General features: G+C 48.0%; 13 non-coding genes across 13 annotated transcripts; all 13 read left to right on the forward strand.

The window, feature by feature from the left end:
• The first annotated feature begins 1,093 nt into the window (after positions 1-1,093).
• On the forward strand, positions 1,094-1,208 carry trnal-caa (transfer RNA leucine (anticodon CAA)). Its single transcript has 2 exons — positions 1,094-1,131; positions 1,163-1,208. It is a non-coding gene; the product is annotated as a tRNA-Leu (tRNA).
• An 828-nt stretch (positions 1,209-2,036) lies between these two features.
• On the forward strand, positions 2,037-2,151 carry trnal-caa (transfer RNA leucine (anticodon CAA)). The gene is made up of 2 exons: positions 2,037-2,074; positions 2,106-2,151. It is a non-coding gene; the product is annotated as a tRNA-Leu (tRNA).
• Positions 2,152-2,859: 708 nt separating this feature from the next.
• On the forward strand, positions 2,860-2,974 carry trnal-caa (transfer RNA leucine (anticodon CAA)). The gene is made up of 2 exons: positions 2,860-2,897; positions 2,929-2,974. It is a non-coding gene; the product is annotated as a tRNA-Leu (tRNA).
• Positions 2,975-4,067: 1,093 nt separating this feature from the next.
• Positions 4,068-4,182, forward strand: trnal-caa (transfer RNA leucine (anticodon CAA)). The gene is made up of 2 exons: positions 4,068-4,105; positions 4,137-4,182. It is a non-coding gene; the product is annotated as a tRNA-Leu (tRNA).
• Positions 4,183-5,276: 1,094 nt separating this feature from the next.
• trnal-caa (transfer RNA leucine (anticodon CAA)) lies at positions 5,277-5,391 on the forward strand. The gene is made up of 2 exons: positions 5,277-5,314; positions 5,346-5,391. It is a non-coding gene; the product is annotated as a tRNA-Leu (tRNA).
• Positions 5,392-6,099: 708 nt separating this feature from the next.
• trnal-caa (transfer RNA leucine (anticodon CAA)) lies at positions 6,100-6,214 on the forward strand. The gene is made up of 2 exons: positions 6,100-6,137; positions 6,169-6,214. It is a non-coding gene; the product is annotated as a tRNA-Leu (tRNA).
• A 1,074-nt stretch (positions 6,215-7,288) lies between these two features.
• trnal-caa (transfer RNA leucine (anticodon CAA)) lies at positions 7,289-7,403 on the forward strand. Its single transcript has 2 exons — positions 7,289-7,326; positions 7,358-7,403. It is a non-coding gene; the product is annotated as a tRNA-Leu (tRNA).
• A 1,062-nt stretch (positions 7,404-8,465) lies between these two features.
• Positions 8,466-8,580, forward strand: trnal-caa (transfer RNA leucine (anticodon CAA)). The gene is made up of 2 exons: positions 8,466-8,503; positions 8,535-8,580. It is a non-coding gene; the product is annotated as a tRNA-Leu (tRNA).
• Positions 8,581-9,336: 756 nt separating this feature from the next.
• Positions 9,337-9,451, forward strand: trnal-caa (transfer RNA leucine (anticodon CAA)). The gene is made up of 2 exons: positions 9,337-9,374; positions 9,406-9,451. It is a non-coding gene; the product is annotated as a tRNA-Leu (tRNA).
• Positions 9,452-10,181: 730 nt separating this feature from the next.
• On the forward strand, positions 10,182-10,296 carry trnal-caa (transfer RNA leucine (anticodon CAA)). The gene is made up of 2 exons: positions 10,182-10,219; positions 10,251-10,296. It is a non-coding gene; the product is annotated as a tRNA-Leu (tRNA).
• A 1,128-nt stretch (positions 10,297-11,424) lies between these two features.
• trnal-caa (transfer RNA leucine (anticodon CAA)) lies at positions 11,425-11,539 on the forward strand. Its single transcript has 2 exons — positions 11,425-11,462; positions 11,494-11,539. It is a non-coding gene; the product is annotated as a tRNA-Leu (tRNA).
• Positions 11,540-12,663: 1,124 nt separating this feature from the next.
• Positions 12,664-12,778, forward strand: trnal-caa (transfer RNA leucine (anticodon CAA)). Its single transcript has 2 exons — positions 12,664-12,701; positions 12,733-12,778. It is a non-coding gene; the product is annotated as a tRNA-Leu (tRNA).
• Positions 12,779-13,820: 1,042 nt separating this feature from the next.
• Positions 13,821-13,935, forward strand: trnal-caa (transfer RNA leucine (anticodon CAA)). Its single transcript has 2 exons — positions 13,821-13,858; positions 13,890-13,935. It is a non-coding gene; the product is annotated as a tRNA-Leu (tRNA).
• The last annotated feature ends 1,084 nt before the right edge of the window (positions 13,936-15,019 follow it).

A 15,019-nucleotide genomic window follows, 5' to 3' on the forward strand; every position in this document is an offset into this window, starting at 1 on the left:
CCAGACCCCAGTGGCTTCGACACCATACCCCAGCAGCTTCCAACACCAGCAGATTCACTACCAGCAGCTTCACCACCAGCAGCTTCACCACCATACCCCAGCAGCTTCCAACACCAGCAGATTCACTACCAGCAGCTTCACCACCAGCAGCTTCACCACCATACCCCAGCAGCTTCCAAAACCAGCTGATTTACTATCAGCAGCTTCCACCACCAAACCCCAGCAGCTTCCACCATCAGACCCCAGTGGCTTCAACACCAGCAGATTCACTACCAGCAGCTTCCACCACCAAACCCCAGCAGCTTCCACCATCAGACCCCAGTGGCTTCAACACCAGCAGATTCACTACCAGCAGCTTCCACCACCAAACCCCAGCAGCATCCACCATCAGACCCCAGTGGTTTCAATACCAGCAGCTTCACTACCCGCAGCTTCACCACCAGCAGCTTCACCACCATACCCCAGCAGCTTCAAAAACCAGCAGATTCACTACCAGCAGCTTCCACCATCAGACCCCAGTGGCTTCAACACCAGCAGATTCACTACCAGCAGCTTCCACCACCAAACCCCAGCAGCTTCCACCATCAGACCCCAATGGCTTCAACAACAGCAGATTCACTACCAGCAGCTTCCACCACCAAACCCCAGCAGCTTCCACCATCAGACCCCAGTGGCTTCAACACCAGCAGCTTCACTACCCGCAGCTTCACCATCAGAAGCTTCACCTCCAGGCCCTAACAGCTTCAACACCAGGCCACAGCAGCCTCAACATCAGATTCATGCAGCTCCCCTTGCAACAGGGGACTACTACCTTAAAACGTAATAAATACCTGAAGCATTATCTATCTATCTATCTATCTATCTATCTATCTATCTATCTATCTATCTATCTATCTATCTATCTATCTATCTATCTATCTATCTATCTATCTATCTATCTATCTATCTATCTATCTATCTATCTATCTATCTAAACTTGTCCTCTATTTAATAATAGGACAACTATCATGGTTAAACAACATTTCAAATTGTCTTCAGAAACCAAGATTGTCATCTTCTGTCCTTGATAACTTTGTGAACTGCCAGAAGCAGCGTCAGGATGGCCGAGTGGTCTAAGGCGCCAGACTCAAGGACCGACTATTTCCTTCATCTTCACTGAGGTTTCTGGTCTCCCTGTGGAGGCGTGGGTTCAAATCCCACTTCTGACAACATTTTTTACACACATGCAGCCAAATGAAAGCTTAAACACCAGACCCCAGTGGCTTCGACACCATACCCCAGCAGCGTCCAACACCAGCAGATTCACTACCAGCAGCTTCACCACCAGCAGCTTCACCACCATACCCCAGCAGCTTCCAAAACCAGCTGATTTACTACCAGCAGCTTCCACCACCAAACCCCAGCAGCTTCCACCATCAGACCCCAGTGGCTTCAACACCAGCAGATTCACTACCAGCAGCTTCCACCACCAAACCCCAGCAGCTTCCACCATCAGACCCCAGTGGCTTCAACACCAGCAGATTCACTACCAGCAGCTTCCACCACCAAACCCCAGCAGCTTCCACCATCAGACACCAATGGCTTCAACACCAGCAGCTTCACTGCCCGCAGCTTCACCATCAGAAGCTTCACCACCAGGCCCTAACAGCTTCAACACCAGGCCACAGCAGCCTCAACACCAGATTCAAGCAGCTCCCCTTGCAACAGGGGATTACTACCTTTCAACGTAATAATTACCTGAAGCATTATCTATCTATCTATCTATCTATCTATCTATCTATCTATCTATCTATCTATCTATCTATCTATCTATCTATCTATCTATCTATCTATCTATCTATCTATCTATCTATCTATCTATCTATCTATCTATCTATCTATCTATCTATCTATCTATCTATCTATCTATCTATCTAAACGTGTCCTCTATTTAATAATAGGACAACTATCATGGTTAAACAACATTTCAAATTGTCTTCAGAAACCAAGATTGTCATCTTCTGTCCTTGATAACTTTGTGAACTGCCAGAAGCAGCGTCAGGATGGCCGAGTGGTCTAAGGCGCCAGACTCAAGGACTGACTATTTCCTTCATCTTCACTGAGGTTTCTGGTCTCCCTGTGGAGGCGTGGGTTCAAATCCCACTTCTGACAACATTTTTTACACACATGCAGCCAAATGACAGCTTAAACACCAGACCCCAGTGGCTTCGACACCATACCCCAGCAGCTTCCAACACCAGCAGATTCACTACCAGCAGCTTCACCACCAGCAGCTTCACCACCATACCCCAGCAGCTTCCAACACCAGCAGATTCACTACGAGCAGCTTCCACCACCAAACCCCAGCAGCTTCCACCATCAGACCCCAGTGGCTTCAACACCAGCAGCTTCACTACCCGCAGCTTCACCATCAAAAGCTTCACCACCAGGCCCTAACAGCTTCAACACCAGGCCACAGCAGCCTCAACACCAGATTCAAGCAGCTCCCCTTGCAACAGGGGATTACTACCTTTCAACGTAATAATTACCTGAAGCATTATCTATCTATCTATCTATCTATCTATCTATCTATCTATCTATCTATCTATCTATCTATCTATCTATCTATCTATCTATCTATCTATCTATCTATCTATCTATCTATCTATCTATCTATCTATCTATCTATCTATCTATCTATCTATCTATCTATCTATCTATCTATCTATCTATCTATCTATCTATCTATCTATCTATCTAAACGTGTCCTCTATTTAATAATAGGACAACTATCATGGTTAAACAACATTTCAAATTGTCTTCAGAAACCAAGATTGTCATCTTCTGTCCTTGATAACTTTGTGAACTGCCAGAAGCAGCGTCAGGATGGCCGAGTGGTCTAAGGCGCCAGACTCAAGGACTGACTATTTCCTTCATCTTCACTGAGGTTTCTGGTCTCCCTGTGGAGGCGTGGGTTCAAATCCCACTTCTGACAACATTTTTTACACACATGCAGCCAAATGACAGCTTAAACACCAGACCCCAGTGGCTTCGACACCATACCCCAGCAGCTTCCAACACCAGCAGATTCTCTACCAGCAGCTTCACCACCAGCAGCTTCACCACCATACCCCAGCAGCTTCCAAAACCAGCAGATTCACTACCAGCAGCTTCCACCATCAGACCCCAGTGGCTTCAACACCAGCAGATTCACTACCAGCAGCTTCCACCACCAAACCCCAGCAGCTTCCACCATCAGACCCCAGTGGCTTCAACACCAGCAGATTCACTACCAGCAGCTTCCACCACCAAACCCCAGCAGCATCCACCATCAGACCCCAGTGGCTTCAACACCAGCAGCTTCACTACCCGCAGCTTCACCACCAGCAGCTTCACCACCATACCCCAGCAGCTTCAAAAACCAGCAGATTCACTACCAGCAGCTTCCACCATCAGACCCCAGTGGCTTCAACACCAGCAGATTCACTACCAGCAGCTTCCACCACCAAACCCCAGCAGCTTCCACCATCAGACCCCAGTGGCTTCAACACCAGCAGCTTCACTACCCGCAGCTTCACCATCAAACCCCAGCAGCTTCCACCATCAGACCCCAGTGGCTTCAACACCAGCAGCTTCACTACCCGCAGCTTCATCATCAGAAGCTTCACCTCCAGGCCCTAACAGCTTCAACATGAGGCCACAGCAGCCTCAACATCAGATTCATGCAGCTCCCCTTGCAACAGGGGACTACTACCTTAAAATGTAATAAATACCTGAAGCATTATCTATCTATCTATCTATCTATCTATCTATCTATCTATCTATCTATCTATCTATCTATCTATCTATCTATCTATCTATCTATCTATCTATCTATCTATCTATCTATCTATCTATCTATCTATCTATCTATCTATCTATCTATCTATCTATCTATCTATCTATCTATCTATCTATCTATCTATCTAAACTTGTCCTCTATTTAATAATAGGACAACTATCATGGTTAAACAACATTTCAAATTGTCTTCAGAAACCAAGATTGTCATCTTCTGTCCTTGATAACTTTGTGAACTGCCAGAAGCAGCATCAGGATGGCCGAGTGGTCTAAGGCGCCAGACTCAAGGACCGACTATTTCCTTCATCTTCACTGAGGTTTCTGGTCTCCCTGTGGAGGCGTGGGTTCAAATCCCACTTCTGACAACATTTTTTACACACATGCAGCCAAATGACAGCTTAAACACCAGACCCCAGTGGCTTCGACACCATACCCCAGCAGCTTCCAACACCAGCAGATTCACTACCAGCAGCTTCACCACCAGCAGCTTCACCACCATACCCCAGCAGCTTCCAAAACCAGCAGATTCACTACCAGCAGCTTCCACCATCAGACCCCAGTGGCTTCAACACCAGCAGATTCACTACCAGCAGCTTCCACCACCAAACCCCAGCAGCTTCCACCATCAGACCCCATTGGCTTCAACACCAGCAGATTCACTACCAGCAGCTTCCACCACCAAACCCCAGCAGCATCCACCATCAGACCCCAGTGGCTTCAACACCAGCAGCTTCACTACCCGCAGCTTCACCACCAGCAGCTTCACCACCATACCCCAGCAGCTTCCAAAACCAGCAGATTCACTACCAGCAGCTTCCACCATCAGACCCCAGTGGCTTCAACACCAGCAGATTCACTACCAGCAGCTTCCACCACCAAACCCCAGCAGCTTCCACCATCAGACCCCAGTGGCTTCAACACCAGCAGATTCACTACCAGCAGCTTCCACCATCAAACCCCAGCAGCTTCCACCATCAGACCCCAGTGGCTTCAACACCAGCAGCTTCACTACCCGCAGCTTCACCATCAGAAGCTTCACCTCCAGATCCTAACAGCTTCAACACCAGGCCACAGCAGCCTCAACATCAGATTCATGCAGCTCCCCTTGCAACAGGGGACTACTACCTTAAAACGTAATAAATACCTGAAGCATTATCCATCTATCTATCTATCTATCTATCTATCTATCTATCTATCTATCTATCTATCTATCTATCTATCTATCTATCTATCTATCTATCTATCTATCTATCTATCTATCTATCTATCTATCTATCTATCTATCTATCTATCTATCTATCTATCTATCTATCTATCTATCTATCTATCTATCTATCTAAACGTGTCCTCTATTTAATAATAGGACAACTATCATGGTTAAACAACATTTCAAATTGTCTTCAGAAACCAAGATTGTCATCTTCTGTCCTTGATAACTTTGTGAACTGCCAGAAGCAGCGTCAGGATGGCCGAGTGGTCTAAGGCGCCAGACTCAAGGACTGACTATTTCCTTCATCTTCACTGAGGTTTCTGGTCTCCCTGTGGAGGCGTGGGTTCAAATCCCACTTCTGACAACATTTTTTACACACATGCAGCCAAATGACAGCTTAAACACCAGACCCCAGTGGCTTCGACACCATACCCCAGCAGCTTCCAACACCAGCAGATTCACTACCAGCAGCTTCACCACCAGCAGCTTCACCACCATACCCCAGCAGCTTCCAACACCAGCAGATTCACTACCAGCAGCTTCCACCACCAAACCCCAGCAGCTTCCACCATCAGACCCCAGTGGCTTCAACACCAGCAGATTCACTACCAGCAGCTTCCACCATCAAACCCCAGCAGCTTCCACCATCAGACCCCAGTGGCTTCAACACCAGCAGCTTCACTACCCGCAGCTTCACCATCAGAAGCTTCACCTCCAGGCCCTAACAGCTTCAACACCAGGCCACAGCAGCCTCAACATCAGATTCATGCAGCTCCCCTTGCAACAGGGGACTACTACCTTAAAACGTAATAAATACCTGAAGCATTATCCATCTATCTATCTATCTATCTATCTATCTATCTATCTATCTATCTATCTATCTATCTATCTATCTATCTATCTATCTATCTATCTATCTATCTATCTATCTATCTATCTATCTATCTATCTAAACGTGTCCTCTATTTAATAATAGGACAACTATCATGGTTAAACAACATTTCAAATTGTCTTCAGAAACCGAGATTGTCATCTTCTGTCCTTGATAACTTTGTGAACTGCCAGAAGCAGCGTCAGGATGGCCGAGTGGTCTAAGGCGCCAGACTCAAGGACTGACTATTTCCTTCATCTTCACTGAGTTTTCTGGTCTCCCTGTGGAGGCGTGGGTTCAAATCCCACTTCTGACAACATTTTTTACACACATGCAGCCAAATGAAAGCTTAAACACCAGACCCCAGTGGCTTCGACACCATACCCCAGCAGCTTCCAACACCAGCAGATTCACTACCAGCAGCTTCACCACCAGCAGCTTCACCACCATACCCCAGCAGCTTCCAACACCAGCAGATTCACTACCAGCAGCTTCCACCATCAGACCCCAGTGGCTTCAACACCAGCAGATTCACTACCAGCAGCTTCCACCACCAAACCCCAGCAGCTTCCACCATCAGACCCCAGTGGCTTCAACACCAGCAGATTCACTACCAGCAGCTTCCACCACCAAACCCCAGCAGCATCCACCATCAGACCCCAGTGGCTTCAACACCAGCAGCTTCACTACCCGCAGCTTCACCACCAGCAGCTTCACCACCATACCCCAGCAGCTTCAAAAACCAGCAGATTCACTACCAGCAGCTTCCACCATCAGACCCCAGTGGCTTCAACACCAGCAGATTCACTACCAGCAGCTTCCACCACCAAACCCCAGCAGCTTCCACCATCAGACCCCAGTGGCTTCAACAACAGCAGATTCACTACCAGCAGCTTCCACCACCAAACCCCAGCAGCTTCCACCATCAGACCCCAGTGGCTTCAACACCAGCAGCTTCACTACCCGCAGCTTCACCATCAGAAGCTTCACCTCCAGGCCCTAACAGCTTCAACACCAGGCCACAGCAGCCTCAACATCAGATTCATGCAGCTCCCCTTGCAACAGGGGACTACTACCTTAAAACGTAATAAATACCTGAAGCATTATCTATCTATCTATCTATCTATCTATCTATCTATCTATCTATCTATCTATCTATCTATCTATCTATCTATCTATCTATCTATCTATCTATCTATCTATCTATCTATCTATCTATCTATCTATCTATCTATCTATCTATCTATCTATCTATCTATCTATCTATCTAAACATGTCCTCTATTTAATAATAGGACAACTATCATGGTTAAACAACATTTCAAATTGTCTTCAGAAACCAAGATTGTCATCTTCTGTCCTTGATAACTTTGTGAACTGCCAGAAGCAGCGTCAGGATGGCCGAGTGGTCTAAGGCGCCAGACTCAAGGACTGACTATTTCCTTCATCTTCACTGAGGTTTCTGGTCTCCCTGTGGAGGCGTGGGTTCAAATCCCACTTCTGACAACATTTTTTACACACATGCAGCCAAATGACAGCTTAAACACCAGACCCCAGTGGCTTCGACACCATACCCCAGCAGCTTCCAACACCAGCAGATTCACTACCAGCAGCTTCACCACCAGCAGCTTCACCACCATACCCCAGCAGCTTCCAAAACCAGCAGATTCACTACCAGCAGCTTCCACCATCAGACCCCAGTGGCTTCAACACCAGCAGATTCACTACCAGCAGCTTCCACCACCAAACCCCAGCAGCTTCCACCATCAGACCCCAGTGGCTTCAACACCAGCAGATTCACTACCAGCAGCTTCCACCACCAAACCCCAGCAGCATCCACCATCAGACCCCAGTGGCTTCAACACCAGCAGCTTCACTACCCGCAGCTTCACCACCAGCAGCTTCACCACCATACCCCAGCAGCTTCAAAAACCAGCAGATTCACTACCAGCAGCTTCCACCATCAGACCCCAGTGGCTTCAACACCAGCAGATTCACTACCAGCAGCTTCCACCACCAAACCCCAGCAGCTTCCACCATCAGACCCCAGTGGCTTCAACAACAGCAGATTCACTACCAGCAGCTTCCACCACCAAACCCCAGCAGCTTCCACCATCAGACCCCATTGGCTTCAACACCAGCAGATTCACTACCCGCAGCTTCACCATCAGAAGCTTCACCTCCAGGCCCTTACAGCTTCAACACCAGGCCACAGCAGCCTCAACATCAGATTCATGCAGCTCCCCTTGCAACAGGGGACTACTACCTTAAAATGTAATAAATACCTGAAGCATTATCTATCTATCTATCTATCTATCTATCTATCTATCTATCTATCTATCTATCTATCTATCTATCTATCTATCTATCTATCTATCTATCTATCTATCTATCTATCTATCTATCTATCTATCTATCTATCTATCTATCTATCTATCTATCTATCTAAACTTGTCCTCTATTTAATAATAGGACAACTATCATGGTTAAACAACATTTCAAATTGTCTTCAGAAACCAAGATTGTCATCTTCTGTCCTTGATAACTTTGTGAACTGCCAGAAGCAGCGTCAGGATGGCCGAGTGGTCTAAGGCGCCAGACTCAAGGACCGACTATTTCCTTCATCTTCACTGAGGTTTCTGGTCTCCCTGTGGAGGCGTGGGTTCAAATCCCACTTCTGACAACATTTTTTACACACATGCAGCCAAATGACAGCTTAAACACCAGACCCCAGTGGCTTCGACACCATACCCCAGCAGCTTCCAACACCAGCAGATTCACTACCAGCAGCTTCACCACCAGCAGCTTCACCACCATACCCCAGCAGCTTCCAACACCAGCAGATTCACTACGAGCAGCTTCCACCACCAAACCCCAGCAGCTTCCACCATCAGACCCCAGTGGCTTCAACACCAGCAGATTCACTACCAGCAGCTTCCACCACCAAACCCCAGCAGCTTCCACCATCAGACACCAATGGCTTCAACACCAGCAGCTTCACTACCCGCAGCTTCACCATCAAAAGCTTCACCACCAGGCCCTAACAGCTTCAACACCAGGCCACAGCAGCCTCAACACCAGATTCAAGCAGCTCCCCTTGCAACAGGGGATTACTACCTTTCAACGTAATAATTACCTGAAGCATTATCTATCTATCTATCTATCTATCTATCTATCTATCTATCTATCTATCTATCTATCTATCTATCTATCTATCTATCTATCTATCTATCTATCTATCTATCTATCTATCTATCTATCTATCTATCTATCTATCTATCTATCTATCTATCTATCTATCTATCTATCTATCTATCTAAACGTGTCCTCTATTTAATAATAGGACAACTATCATGGTTAAACAACATTTCAAATTGTCTTCAGAAACCAAGATTGTCATCTTCTGTCCTTGATAACTTTGTGAACTGTCAGAAGCAGCGTCAGGATGGCCGAGTGGTCTAAGGCGCCAGACTCAAGGACTGACTATTTCCTTCATCTTCACTGAGTTTTCTGGTCTCCCTGTGGAGGCGTGGGTTCAAATCCCACTTCTGACAACATTTTTTACACACATGCAGCCAAATGAAAGCTTAAACACCAGACCCCAGTGGCTTCGACACCATACCCCAGCAGCTTCCAACACCAGCAGCTTCACCACCAGCAGCTTCACCACCATACCCCAGCAGCTTCCAACACCAGCAGATTCACTACCAGCAGCTTCACCACCAGCAGCTTCACCACCATACCCCAGCAGCTTCACCACCATACCCCAGCAGCTTCCAAAACCAGCTGATTTACTACCAGCAGCTTCCACCACCAAACCCCAGCAGCTTCCACCATCAGACCCCAGTGGCTTCAACACCAGCAGATTCACTACCAGCAGCTTCCACCACCAAACCCCAGCAGCTTCCACCATCAGACCCCAGTGGCTTCAACACCAGGCCACAGCAGCCTCAACACCAGATTCAAGCAGCTCCCCTTGCAACAGGGGATTACTACCTTTCAACGTAATAATTACCTGAAGCATTATCTCTATCTATCTATCTATCTATCTATCTATCTATCTATCTATCTATCTATCTATCTATCTATCTATCTATCTATCTATCTATCTATCTATCTATCTATCTATCTATCTATCTATCTATCTATCTATCTATCTATCTAAACATGTCCTCTATTTAATAATAGGACAACTATCATGGTTAAACAACATTTCAAATTGTCTTCAGAAACCAAGATTGTCATCTTCTGTCCTTGATAACTTTGTGAACTGCCAGAAGCAGCGTCAGGATGGCCGAGTGGTCTAAGGCGCCAGACTCAAGGACTGACTATTTCCTTCATCTTCACTGAGGTTTCTGGTCTCCCTGTGGAGGCGTGGGTTCAAATCCCACATCTGACAACATTTTTTACACACATGCAGCCAAATGACAGCTTAAACACAAGACCCCAGTGGCTTCGACACCATACCCCAGCAGCTTCCAACACCAGCAGCTTCACCACCATACCCCAGCAGCTTCCAAAACCAGCAGATTCACTACCAGCAGCTTCCACCATCAGACCCCAGTGGCTTCAACACCAGCAGATTCACTACCAGCAGCTTCCACCACCAAACCCCAGCAGCTTCCACCATCAGACCCCAGTGGCTTCAACACCAGCAGATTCACTACCAGCAGCTTCCACCACCAAACCCCAGTAGCATCCACCATCAGACCCCAGTGGCTTCAACACCAGCAGCTTCACTACCCGCAGCTTCACCACCAGCAGCTTCACCACCATACCCCAGCAGCTTCAAAAACCAGCAGATTCACTACCAGCAGCTTCCACCATCAGACCCCAGTGGCTTCAACACCAGCAGATTCACTACCAGCAGCTTCCACCACCAAACCCCAGCAGCTTCCACCATCAGACCCCAGTGGCTTCAACACCAGCAGATTCACTACCAGCAGCTTCCACCACCAAACCCCAGCAGCTTCCACCATCAGACCCCAGTGGCTTCAACACCAGCAGATTCACTACCAGCAGCTTCCACCATCAAACCCCAGCAGCTTCCACCATCAGACCCCAGTGGCTTCAACACCAGCAGCTTCACTACCCGCAGCTTCACCATCAGAAGCTTCACCTCCAGGCCCTAACAGCTTCAACACCAGGCCACAGCAGCCTCAACATCAGATTCATGCAGCTCCCCTTGCAACAGGGGACTACTACCTTAAAATGTAATAAATACCTGAAGCATTATCTATCTATCTATCTATCTATCTATCTATCTATCTATCTATCTATCTATCTATCTATCTATCTATCTATCTATCTATCTATCTATCTATCTATCTATCTATCTATCTATCTATCTATCTATCTATCTATCTATCTATCTATCTATCTATCTATCTATCTATCTATCTATCTAAACTTGTCCTCTATTTAATAATAGGACAACTATCATGGTTAAACAACATTTCAAATTGTCTTCAGAAACCAAGATTGTCATCTTCTGTCCTTGATAACTTTGTGAACTGCCAGAAGCAGCGTCAGGATGGCCGAGTGGTCTAAGGCGCCAGACTCAAGGACCGACTATTTCCTTCATCTTCACTGAGGTTTCTGGTCTCCCTGTGGAGGCGTGGGTTCAAATCCCACTTCTGACAACATTTTTTACACACATGCAGCCAAATGACAGCTTAAACACCAGACCCCAGTGGCTTCAACACCATACCCCAGCAGCTTCCAACACCAGCAGATTCACTACCAGCAGCTTCACCACCAGCAGCTTCACCACCATACCCCAGCAGCTTCCAAAACCAGCAGATTCACTACCAGCAGCTTCCACCATCAGACCCCAGTGGCTTCAACACCAGCAGATTCACTACCAGCAGCTTCCACCACCAAACCCCAGCAGCTTCCACCATCAGACCCCATTGGCTTCAACACCAGCAGATTCACTACCAGCAGCTTCCACCACCAAACCCCAGCAGCATCCACCATCAGACCCCAGTGGCTTCAACACCAGCAGCTTCACTACCCGCAGCTTCACCACCAGCAGCTTCACCACCATACCCCAGCAGCTTCAAAAACCAGCAGATTCACTACCAGCAGCTTCCACCATCAGACCCCAGCAGCTTCCAAAACCAGCAGATTCACTACCAGCAGCTTCCACCATCAGACCCCAGTGGCTTCAACACCAGCAGATTCACTACCAGCAGCTTCCACCACCAAACCCCAGCAGCTTCCACCATCAGACCCCAGTGGCTTCAACACCAGCAGATTCACTACCAGCAGCTTCCTCCATCAAACCCCAGCAGCTTCCACCATCAGACCCCAGTGGCTTCAACACCAGCAGCTTCACTACCCGCAGCTTCACCATCAGAAGCTTCACCTCCAGGCCCTAACAGCTTCAACACCAGGCCACAGCAGCCTCAACATCAGATTCATGCAGCTCCCCTTGCAACAGGGGACTACTACCTTAAAACGTAATAAATACCTGAAGCATTATCCATCTATCTATCTATCTATCTATCTATCTATCTATCTATCTATCTATCTATCTATCTATCTATCTATCTATCTATCTATCTATCTATCTATCTATCTATCTATCTATCTATCTATCTATCTATCTATCTATCTATCTATCTATCTATCTATCTATCTAAACGTGTCCTCTATTTAATAATAGGACAACTATCATGGTTAAACAACATTTCAAATTGTCTTCAGAAACCAAGATTGTCATCTTCTGTCCTTGATAACTTTGTGAACTGCCAGAAGCAGTGTCAGGATGGCCGAGTGGTCTAAGGCGCCAGACTCAAGGACTGACTATTTCCTTCATCTTCACTGAGGTTTCTGGTCTCCCTGTGGAGGCGTGGGTTCAAATCCCACTTCTGACAACATTTTTTACACACATGCAGCCAAATGACAGCTTAAACACCAGACCCCAGTGGCTTCGACACCATACCCCAGCAGCTTCCAACACCAGCAGATTCACTACCAGCAGCTTCACCACAAGCAGCTTCACCACCATACCCCAGCAGCTTCCAAAACCAGCAGATTCACTACCAGCAGCTTCCACCATCAGACCCCAGTGGTTTCAACACCAGCAGATTCACTACCAGCAGCTTCCACCACCAAACCCCAGCAGCTTCCACCATCAGACCCCAGTGGCTTCAACACCAGCAGATTCACTACCAGCAGCTTCCACCACCAAACCCCAGCAGCATCCACCATCAGACCCCAGTGGCTTCAACACCAGCAGCTTCACTACCCGCAGCTTCACCACCAGCAGCTTCACCACCATACCCTAGCAGCTTCCAAAACCAGCAGATTCACTACCAGCAGCTTCCACCATCAGACCCCAGTGGCTTCAACACCAGCAGACTCACTACCAGCAGCTTCCACCACCAAACCCCAGCAGCTTCCACCATCAGACCCCAGTGGCTTCAACACCAGCAGATTCACTACCAGCAGCTTCCACCACCAAACCCCAGCAGCTTCCACCATCAGACCCCAGTGGCTTCAACACCAGCAGCTTCACTACCCGCAGCTTCACCATCAGAAGCTTCACCTCCAGGCCCTAACAGCTTCAACACCAGGCCACAGCAGCCTCAACATCAGATTCATGCAGCTCCCCTTGCAACAGGGGACTACTACCTTAAAACGTAATAAATACCTGAAGCATTATCTATCTATCTATCTATCTATCTATCTATCTATCTATCTATCTATCTATCTATCTATCTATCTATCTATCTATCTATCTATCTATCTATCTATCTATCTATCTATCTATCTATCTATCTATCTATCTATCTAAACTTGTCCTCTATTTAATAATAGGACAACTATCATGGTTAAACAACATTTCAAATTGTCTTCAGAAACCAAGATTGTCATCTTCTGTCCTTGATAACTTTGTGAACTGCCAGAAGCAGCGTCAGGATGGCCGAGTGGTCTAAGGCGCCAGACTCAAGGACTGACTATTTCCTTCATCTTCACTGAGGTTTCTGGTCTCCCTGTGGAGGCGTGGGTTCAAATCCCACTTCTGACAACATTTTTTACACACATGCAGCCAAATGACAGCTTAAACACCAGACCCCAGTGGCTTCGACACCATACCCCAGCAGCTTCCAACACCAGCAGATTCACTACCAGCAGCTTCACCACCAGCAGCTTCACCACCATACCCCAGCAGCTTCCAAAACCAGCAGATTCACTACCAGCAGCTTCCACCACCAAACCCCAGCAGCTTCCACCATCAGACCCTAGTGGCTTCAACACCAGCAGATTCACTACCAGCAGCTTCCACCACCAAACCCCAGCAGCTTCCACCATCAGACCCCAGTGGCTTCAACAGCAATCGACCTAAATCTTGAGATCTGATCGCAGTCTGAGCTAAGCTATCGCTACCGCTACCTAAACCCAAAAACTAGAGAGCCAGCATGCAGGTGAACAAGCCAGTGTGTATGTCTATGTGTGTGTGTGTGTATGTATATGATCATGCATGTGTGTGTCTGTGTGTGTGTGTGTGTGTGTGTGTGTGTGTGTGTGTGTGTATGCATGTGACTAAATGACTATATGTGTGTATGTGTGTGTGTGTGTGTGTTTGTGTGTGTGTGTGTGTGTGTGTGTGTGTGTGTGTGTGTGTGTGTGTGTGTGTGTGTGTGTGTGTGTGTGTGTGTGTGTGTGTGTGTGTGTGTGTGTGTGTGTAATAAACCAAACAAAGCTCCACCTGAAGTGTATCTATAGTGGGGGAGGGGGGGGAGCAACCCCGCCACCCGCGAGACCAGAGGCCGACAAGGAAGAGCCCGGAACCCAGGCCACCGGCAACCCCACAGAGGGGAGAAGTAGGAGGGAGGCAACCCACCGCCTGCGAGGCCCCCCCCTACCCGGCGGCGGCCGAGGGGGCCCGCGGGCGGGGTCCCCACGGCGCGGAAAGAAGCAGCCAGGGATCCCGCGGCGGCGGACCGCGACCCAGGCAATCCCCGGCCACCCGGTCCGGGCCGGACGAGCGGCCAGGAGGCCCTCACCCCTCAGGCCAGCGACCCCCACCCGGCAGGGGGCCAGCCTGCCCGGAGAGACAGAGCCGCCCCGGCCGCCGACGCGGGCAGGCGCACCCGTCCCCCACGAAAGTG

This window comes from Cololabis saira, chromosome 5, assembly GCF_033807715.1.
Source record: "Cololabis saira isolate AMF1-May2022 chromosome 5, fColSai1.1, whole genome shotgun sequence".
In the NCBI taxonomy this organism is placed as follows: Eukaryota; Metazoa; Chordata; class Actinopteri; order Beloniformes; family Belonidae; genus Cololabis; species Cololabis saira.